The following is a 10,233-nucleotide window of genomic DNA, read 5'->3' on the forward strand; positions in this document are numbered from 1 at the left end:
AGTACCCAGAGTTCCTTGGGTAAAGCTATGCCAATTTAAAGACACATCAGATGCCTATTGCAAACATACATTTGAAATGGTTTATTTTCTTTCAAAAGGGAATCTGAGCGCTAATGCCCATTTGCACCTAATGAGGCCTTAGCAGCAAACCCTGGATTGCTGCCCTGTAATGTGTGGAATTATCTTTGGACTTGGACCAGAAAGATCTGGGTTCAAATCCCCACTTAGCCATGAAGCTACATTACAGAAAGGGTGTGAGCTAGTGGGCAAGATGTTAGGGGTCCAGAACTCCTGGGTTCTCTCTAGTCCTGATGTCAAATAGGGGCTTGGAGCCACGGACGTCAGGAATCCTTTGGAGAAAGGAAAAAGGGGAGACTGAAGGATAGAAGTGGGGCAACAGCAGGAATCAGAAACAAATGCTTGCACAAACTAACTTTATTATTTTATCTGCTTTAAAAGATCCTCAGTAAATTAGCAGTTTTATTTCTCCAGCATTTTCTTTTCCTTGGTACTTTATTGCTTACCAAATGAAAGTGTCTAATGAAAAGCGGTGATTTACAGATCTTCACCCACCCTGAGCCAGGAGCAGTGATCTGCATCCTAGAACTCAATGCCAGAGAAAGGAGTGGGGCACACAGACCTCATTTCCCAAGCAAATTCAGCCACTCATTGACAGAAATGGAGTGAGGATGAGCCGGATCCTGATCTTTAGGATCCTGATCCTGATTTAGGAACACCATTCCTAAACCCAGCTGACTATCTGTTACAACAGAGATCTGGCTGCATTCTGATGTTTCTTTGTTGTTGTTGTTCAGTCATTAAGTCGCGTTTCTTACCATGGAGGAAATCAGGGATGAGATGGTGGACGTGATCAAGGGGTCTTGGTGTTATGTGGGGTCAGGCATGAGAGTTATTCTTAACCCTAAAAGAGTCCCAGTGTTTTTTTATTTTGATCAGAGATCTAAATAATAGGTCCAGAGCTTAATTGGATGGCAGGTATCAGCCCTGGAACATTTCAGCTAAGGGACAGGAATGCCTCGGAGCATGTGCAGAGTGTGATTTCTTTACTGAGAAACAACAGCTTACTCCCAGATCTGGAATTCTGTCAGGGCTTCCCTATCCATGTCTTTTTCTTTCTTTTGAAAGAAAACAAAACAGATTAATAACTCACAAGAATGTCAAGGGTCCTTGGAACTATGTCCATACAGGTACAAAAGCCTGTGCTGGTCTAACATGGAGCATGCACATTTTATGCAAATCTGTGTACTCTTTTATTTTCTTTCTTTAGTGACACATTTCCTATTTTTCAGCAATTTGTAAGTGGCTCAGATTCTGGATTTGGATCCAAATATTGCTGTTGCTGGCTATATTTAGTGGCATCCAAATGTCTATCCCTAATACACATTTGTCCAGGTTTGTTTTTTGTTATAGTATTCCAGAATCCAATAAGAATTGGAAACTAGCTAACTAAAGGTGTTAACATTCATTAAAAAAAAAATATGAGGCTTTTTAGTGCCTTATGTTACATCTTTTCTGTGTCCCATATGTTGTGTTGCATCTGCATTAATTAATGTTGAATAATTATGTGCTGCGTTTGCAGTGTTACTCAGGGCCAAACTAGACATTCGCAAAATTAAATAGCAGGCCCAGTGTCCCCCACTGTAATCCAAACAGAATTACATTCCTTCCAAAGCAAATGGCAAGCATGATACAGGGGTTGGGGTTCTGAACTGGATTGGATCCAAGGTACAGGGTTAATTCTCCCTGTATGCCTCAGCAGGGTCACATTTAAAAAACATTCATACAATTGCTAATTATGTGACTGGCGACATGTCTAGTTTGGCCCAGTTTAGAAGTCCGCCAATGATAACAAGTCACTTTTTAGCTATTATCACTTAAGGGGCAATCCTACGCATGTTTAGACAGAAGAAAGTCCTACAACTCCCAGCATTCCCCAGCCAGCACGCGTAGCCCTTACTAGGTATAGCCCTATTTACCAGAGATAACCCCAGTTTTCTGGAACTGGTCCCTAGAAAATTGCTGTCACTGTTCTGTCCCTGATTTGCCCTTGGAGGATGCCTTGTAGAGTGGCCAGGTGTCTACTTTATAGAGGACAGTTCTCTATTCTGGACAGCTGGCAGAGAAGAGTCCTCTGTGTGAAAGGCTGTCCAGCCCAAGTCTAGTTTAAAGAAAAAGAACCATAGGAAAAAGGGAAAGGCAGGGGACCTTAACGCCACCCATCCCTAGTTAGCACCTGGAGAGCAGACTCACAGGTCACCCAGTCAGTCTTCTACTCTATGGCAAGGCGCCTTGTATTTCTATTTAAATAATAGTAATTATTTCTAAATGTGCACCGTTACATATAAATCTGCATATGCAAATGCTATGCAGATTGGACATGCATTATTCAAAAAGAGGACAAAAGAGGACACCGATTTGGCCACGAAGGGGTGGGGGGAGGATTCATAGGCTAATGTAAATGCTAATTTATCTGTATGAATGAAAATTTTGAAATAATTACTATAGCCTAAATAGAAACACAACACATCTTACGGTGAATGGGAAAGATTGTAAGCGGTGACCTGTGTTCCTAGCTCCCCGGCCACTCCCTTCTTATTATGGTGCTTTTAACCAGACTTGGACAAGACAGTCCTTCAAATAGAGGACACTTCCAAATCAAGGTGCCAGTTTCCAGGATGACTCTTCAGAGGAAGATTCAGCGACTGAAGAGTCCAACAAAGCTGAATGTCTTCCTGACACTGCTGACATCCCTAGCATCTCCAGGGAAGCTACACCGGGTCCTCCAGTACAGGCGGAGTCTGAGGGCATCTCTACACCAGCCTAAAATCCTGCATTTAAAACGGGGCTTTCTGCTTCTTTTTTAAATGCAGGGTCACAGCTGAGTCTGTTTACATGTGCTCCCTTCCCCCCCCTGCCCCCGTCCCCGTATCTGAGTCTTCCATTAGCTTTCATTGATCTCGCTCCTCTTCTTGCCGCTTTAACTCTTTTGATGGAGGAAACTGAAGCGGAACACAACGGGGTAACTTGATAGCTCCTTATCTGAGATCTGTTTAAAAATGGAACAAAGGACATTTAGCGCAGGAGGGTCACGGCGTCATGCAAAGAGCCACAAACTTCTGTGAAGGAGTCGCCTCTATCGCAGGATAAAAGCCCGGTGTGAAGGAGCCCTGAGGAACTCCTCAACAGAACCCCTGAGGGCCATTTCTCTCCCGTAAAATCAGAGGAGGAAGCTGCTCGTCCACCCAGCCCTAGAACATGCCAGCATGGGAAGGTGGAGGCACAGGCCGCGAGCCAGAGGCGCAGCGCATGCCTTAAGAACCACAGCAACCAGGCTCCTTGTGATTAAGGATTCATCCTGAGTAGGGCTCACCTCATGAGGAGGAGCTATTACACAAGCCTCTGATGGGATGCAGCTGCATCCTGTGTGGGACTGAAGTAAAGCCTTCAGTTTAGACCTGCTAGCTGCTGGAACAACACCTTTCCTCAGTGTTTAGTTCCTTGGACCCTTGCTTCCCTGGCCTTGCTTTGTGACTGATCCTCTGTGCTGCTGACCTTTGGACTCCTCCTAGACTCTGCTCTTTGGACTGTGTATGTGTTGGACTACTTACCTGTGTTTTGACCTTGATGATGCTTCAGACCCTTCTCTTGGAACTCTCCCTCATGGCTGATAATAATGTGCTCTTGACCTTTGCTTGCTTACTGACTTCTGCTTTGAACTGCCCTCTTGCTGGACTGATAAAACTGTGCTTGACCTTTTGCCTGTCTGCTAACTTTCCCACAGGGCTGAGTCCCTGACCCAGCTGTAGTGGGACAAAAGGACTGGTTTCCTGTGGGAGGAGGAATCATGGGAGGCTTACGGCATTTTGTATTCTTTATGTTTATTTACAAATATATATGTTGAGCGTAGATGTAGACAGATAGCTTCAAGACACCAACAGCAAATCCACTGCCCCACATCAGGGCTTTTTTCACATGGAGCTTTTATCCTGCAATTTAGATTGCTCCTTCATAGAAGTTTGTGGGCTCTTTACATGACACCGTGACCCTCCAAGCCCTATCCTGCATTAAATGCCTTTTGTTCCGTTTTCAAATAGATTGCAGATAATGAGTTATCAAATTACCCCTTTGTGTTCCACTTGAGTTTCCTCTGTGAAAAGAGGAAAGTGGCAAGAAGTGGGGTGAGATCAATGAAAGATAATGGAAGACTCAGATACGGGGGGGGGGGGGAAGGGAAGCAGGGAAAGGAAGCATGTGAAAAAGGGAGTTTTTGTGATCCTGCATTTAATATAGAAGCAGAAAGCCCCATTTTAAATGCAGGATTTTAGGCTGGTGTAGAGATGCCCCAGATCTCCAGAGAGGCAAGAACTCAAAACATGCTTTCCAGAGCTTAAAGCTAGTTATCTGCCCCTTTTCCAGCCCCAGTGAAAAACTGAGTCTCTGTTGTAGCAAAATCTGAGAGTGAGAGAGAAGCATCAACCTTAGCTGGGGATAGAGGTGAAGAGAAATATACCTTTGCCAAAACGGCTGTTCACTTTCCAGAGCTGTCTTCAGCTGTTTTTTTTAGTCATTTTGTCCATTTAGCTGAAATTTCCCTAATGAAAGATTACCTGCCATGCTTTCCCTCTGATTTTAAGGACATTTCAAGCAGTTCTTGTGGATCTACCTTTTCCTGACAAATCCTCCCCGCACGAATCACACAACAACATAACAAAACCCAAAAAGCGGCAATAAAAGAGACCAACTAAGGGTGCAATCCTAAGGCCGCTAGTCAGTGACTAGATGGCCATAGGACTGGTCAGTTTCTGGGAATCAACCTCAGGACCAGAGCTCAGGGGGTGGTTCCTGGAGAACCACCTCCCCACCCCCGCCACCTTGTAGATGGTGCAGATCGTCCCGGGCTCCAGGCTCAGAAGAGCAGCGTGGAACAGGGCAAAAGGGGGTGGTCCCAGGAGAGGAACGGGGAGTACGTAAGTGCCGGTAAGACACTTTCTATGCATTGTCCAGCTTCCCCACCCCATACTCCAACGTCCGCAGCTAGACAGCTGAAATTGACCATCTATCCGCGAATGCAGGGTGGATGGAGCGCAGAGGAGATGATCCCCTCCATGCTCCTCGCACTGTTCCTTGGATAGGCAGTTGCCTCCGAGTTCAGAGGTGGACGCCTCTCCACATAGGATTGCTCCCTCCATCAACTAGCAGCCATCAAAACAAGATACATGAAAACCTTAGGAGAATAAAACTCTACCTAGCTACCTGGCACCTAAAAGCTAACAGAGCCAGAATTTGGCAAGTGACCCTGGAGAGAGCATTTTGCAGTTCAGGGACCCTGTTTGCAGTTGCCATCCATCTAGTCTCCCAAGGTGGGTGGACCTGGACCAGGCCTTCAGATACAGACCTTCAGGACAGGAAGGTTCATATGGGAGTAGGCAGCCCTTCCGATACCCTGGTGGCAAGCTGTATAGAAGGGATGTTCTTCTTTTAGCTGAATGACTGAATTCAATTTTGGAGAAGCTCTTGGGGGCCGCATTCCAGTGGAGGGTGAAGGCGAAGGCTGGGACCAAAACACCAAAAATGCCATGATATTTTAGCTGAAACATCTCACTGCCAGTAAGGCCTAGGAGAGACATGTCATCCTTTTTGAACAGGGGGAAACTGTGCAAACGCCAGCAAACCACCAAACAATCCTCAATCAGGGAAAGAGGGCGGGGCAAGGGAAGCAGGAGGAGCCATCTGGGAAACCCCTGAGGGCTGGATTTGGCCCCAGGCTGGCCAGATTTGGCCCACAGACCTAAGGTTCAGCACCTCTGCTGTATAGGTTTCAGAAGAACTGTACCAAGTTATATGAGGAGATGCCTTGCTTTTAAAATTCAAACTCTGCTCCTAGCATCTCTGGATAAGTGTGTGTGTGTAAAAATATACACGTGTGTGCATGCATGTGTGTGTATACAAACACACACACACACACACACACTGTACTGCTCCTGCTTTGCCATGACATGATGGAATTTCTCGAGAAAGCATTTCTTTTCAGTACCATGCACTGCATCATTAGAGAACTAAGTTGCTCCTTAGGTTTTTATTACGGCCTACTGAGCTTTCTTTAATTCAGGGGATTTTTAAAAAATTAAGGTTCCACAAAGTCCAAATATTTGATGGTCTCAATCCAGTCCATCACAGGCCAAGAAATCTGTGTGCGTGTGTGTATACATATTACACACACACGTTTAGCTATTTCTAAATGTTTTATTTATTTTTGGCAATCAGCAGGTGACCAGTGTAGAAGTGACTTCAAGAATTAGAATTTGATATATTTCATAGACACAATGAGGTTTTAAGAGCTCATATATTGGGAACTGCTTGATTCCACCATCTCTGCCATTGCCATTTTTCCTAAACTGTATTTATTTATTTTAGGACACAAACCTATGTATGTTTAGATATTTAAAAAAAGTCCTACAATTCTCAGCATGCCCCAGCCAGCATGGCTGGATGGAGGGATGCTGGGAGTTGGAGGACTTTTTTTACTGTCTATACATAGGGTTGTGCCATCATTTACTGCATTTTTATCCTGCTTTTCAGTCAGTCATTGCCTCCCAATGTCGCTAATAGCAGTAAAAGAGAGGTCCTACCACCAGGCTTACAAACTAAAGCGACAAGACACACAAGGAAAGGGAAGCGGTGGGAAAAGGAAGAGGAGGGAGATCAGCTCTTCAAGGCAGTGAGCTATGAGCAGGCCTTTCAGTGCACCTTGGGCCAGGCTGATCTTCCCTTCCTGGTGTTCTTTCTTGACTAGCCACTGGTAGCTCTTGTTCCTTAGGCTGATGGATGGGGGCAGAGTGTTACCTCCCTGTACTTCTACGGTCCCAGGGCAACTGTTAGTCAGATCCAGCTATTCTTTTTGGCAGGGAGGGGGAAATGAGCACTTGCTCTTTCTCTGGCTGATGGACAGGCCAGGTTGGTCTCCCCCTTGGCTTGAAGTTCTTCCGGGGAACCAGGGGCTGCAGCCTCCAAGGGGCCCTCCATCCCCTGGCTGATGGCAGAAGCCAGAGTGTACTTTTTTTCCACTCTCCAGTCCTGGAACTTCACTCCTATTTCATCACTGGCCACATGTTCAAAGAGGAGGTTGCAGGGAGACCACGGCAGAGTTTTGGAACTTAATCATTATAAATCAATAACAATTAAGCTACAAAATTCTGCCAGTTTCCTCGAAACAGCTGGAGTAGGAAAAGCGAAGCCTCACAGATCTGCATACGTGCAGAAACATTAGTGGGCATCTTATGAGTTTTATTTGTTCCTACATGTGCACTCTGCCTTTCTTCCTGAGAACTCATGGGAGAAGATGTGGTTCTTCCCCCTCCATTTTATCCTCACAACAACCCTGCAAAGTAGGTTAGGCTGAGAAATGGTGACTGGATCAAGGTTACCTAGTGAGCTCCATTGCCAAGTGGGTATTTGAACCTGGGCCTCCCTGTATTCAATATAATTGAACTTCCCCTGCACGCTAACATCACCTTTGAGGGCTCTTAATTTTAACCCCCATCTCACAGATGGCATGTGAGGACAGGGGACAGGGCTTTCTCAGTCAAGGCCCCACAGCTCTGGAAAGTCTTCCCCAGAGCAACTTGCTCATCTTCTGCTATTATATCTTTCTGCCACGAGGCGGAGACCTTTTCTACTGGCCCAGGCCTTTGAAGATCAGGGCTGTCTTTTTAGGACTTATTCCACAGCTGTGATTTTTACATTGTTGGTTATTTTTACTGCCTTCCTCCTTTTAGATTATTGTTTTAGCAACTTGTTTTATTATTTTATTTTTAATATGTTTACTTGATCATTAGCCACCCTAGTAGGCAGCAGCAATACTGATCTAGGAGGGCTCTGGTAGCTGAGCCTGCCACCTTTGGGTAGTGGGTTGAGAGCATAATGGCAGAAATTCTAGACCAGCCTTTCCCAACCTGGTGCCCTTCAAATGTGTTGGACCACAACTCCCATAATTCCCAGACAACAGTCAAAATTGAAAGTGGGCATTGGCCATGATCAACTATGGGTGCAGAGTAGGTGTCATTCTATTGTTTAAGGTGCCCAAAGAAGACTCTGCTGTTTGTTCCATCCCTTGTCATCTCTATGGTGAAAACCACATGTACTTTCCTTTGGAAGTTGAAAGTAAAAAACCAGTTCCATTTTAGTTCAGAGGAAGATGGTGAAGTTGCATGTGCAACTTGAATCCCTTTTTCTATCTCTATGTGGAAGGAGTTGATGCCCTTTTGGGTGCTTTGCCAATTAATAGTGGAGCAGTTCAACTAGGATTTTTGACCAAATCATGCACTTTTAACCCAAAGTGCACAATTTGGTCAAAATTCCTAGCTTAACTGCTCCACTTACCATAGATATGCAATGATAATGCCTAAACATTTCCTGATATGGACCCACACACACACACATCTATTCCTGTTTCATCAGCAGGGGCCCTACACTGGAGGAAGATGATTTTATACTTTCTGAAACTGGGACTATATTCTCTGGGAGTTAATCTGCTCCAGCTACTTGTTAAAGCTACCCAATTTGGCTTCCGTTGACGGTTTGTTTGTTTTTTTGCTAAAATCATCTCCACCTTTGTAAATATAAAGATTGCCTCGCTTCTCTATTTTCCACTAATAAAGGAGTCTTATGTGCTTTGCCCAAAATAGGAGAAATTTCTGAGTAACAGATGGATCTTATATTTCCAAAAATATGGGATCAAACATGTATGCCTTTTATTGCTCCCGACCATCCTAGGGCAGTTCCAGTTGAAACCTGAAACCATCACATCCCCTGCTAGAGTGTTATTTGAAAGTCTTCAGATCTTTCCTCTCCTATTCCATCTCAAAACTGTGATCATGCAGATGCCATGACCGACATTGTCAGTTTTTTTCTCTCTCTTCACCCTTCCATTGCTTTTTGTAACACCTTGCCTGATGAAGAGATCTTGAAAGCTTATTTTTGTGACCTTTTGGCTGGCTTAAGAGTATTACACTAATATGGATTTTGGAATTTTTCTTATGGCGAACATGGCTACCCCCTTAAGCAGATTGCTTTATCTCACCACAAGGCAGGACTTGCCCTAGGTAAGACTTATATAAATAGTGATTACACAGGAAGCTACACGATTGCCACAAGCCTACCACCTCTTTTCCAGATTACAGTGTAGACCTTCTTAAAAATCTAAATGGTTATTCATCACATGTGGTAAGAACTGATGTCCTAGTTGGTGGACTAAAAGGTAGAATAACACATTTGTCAGTCTCTCACTAGTTGAGGGTCTTTGCTTACTGGGATGTCTATCAACAATGGGTCAATGTACACATGTGCCAAGTTTCATACTTTGAATGCAAACTACACAATTGTGGGCATAACCATGCCATTGCAAGGGTAAGGAAAAGTTTTAAGAAACGGTGGAGAAACAGTTGACGCTGCAATGTTGTAGGGATGTGTTTCTTTATCACCACTATCTCCAAACAGCAAGCAGGGATAATTTTACAGATGGGCGCAGAGAAACAGGGAGTACTTTAGGTTGGATTCACATATAGTCGCAATTTATTCATCTATTATTAGATTTATATCCCACCTTTTTTCCTCTTGCAAGGAACCCAAGGCGACTTACACGGTCCTCCTCCTTTCTATTTTATCCTCACAACAACCCTGTGAGGTAGGTTAGGCTGAAAGTCAGTCGCGGGACCAAAGTCATCCTTATGCCCAAGCGGGGACTAGGATCGCCCGAGCCACAATCCAATACTCTAACCACTACACCACAATGTCTCCCACATGATTTCAGTGGGACTGTAGTTCGTTATGATTAACACAAGTCCCACTGAGTTCAATGGATCTACTCTAAGTGTAACTAAATCTGGAGTCTCCCCAAATAACTCCTAGGATTCCATCCCCATCGAGCGAAAGAATCACCTCCCCTGCCCCCGCCACCCCCATCGGCGACTTCCGCTTCCGTTTAGATGCGGTCGTTAAAAAGTCCTCTTGACGCCACATGCTCTCCCCGCTCAGCATCTCGTCTAGCCGTTCCTTCTCTACTATTCTAGGAGCCAATACTAATTGGCTCTTGCTCCGCGCAACGACCGGCCGCCAATAGGTCAGACAGAAAAAATGTCGCATTGCTATTGGCTAGCGGAGACGGAAGGCGGAGCCACTCACAGCAGGATATAAGCAGCCTCGCTAGGCCGTCCC

This window comes from Heloderma suspectum, chromosome 6 (genome assembly GCF_057233095.1).
Source record: "Heloderma suspectum isolate Gila_16-S chromosome 6, 16-S_ref, whole genome shotgun sequence".
Classification (NCBI taxonomy): domain Eukaryota; kingdom Metazoa; phylum Chordata; class Lepidosauria; order Squamata; family Helodermatidae; genus Heloderma; species Heloderma suspectum.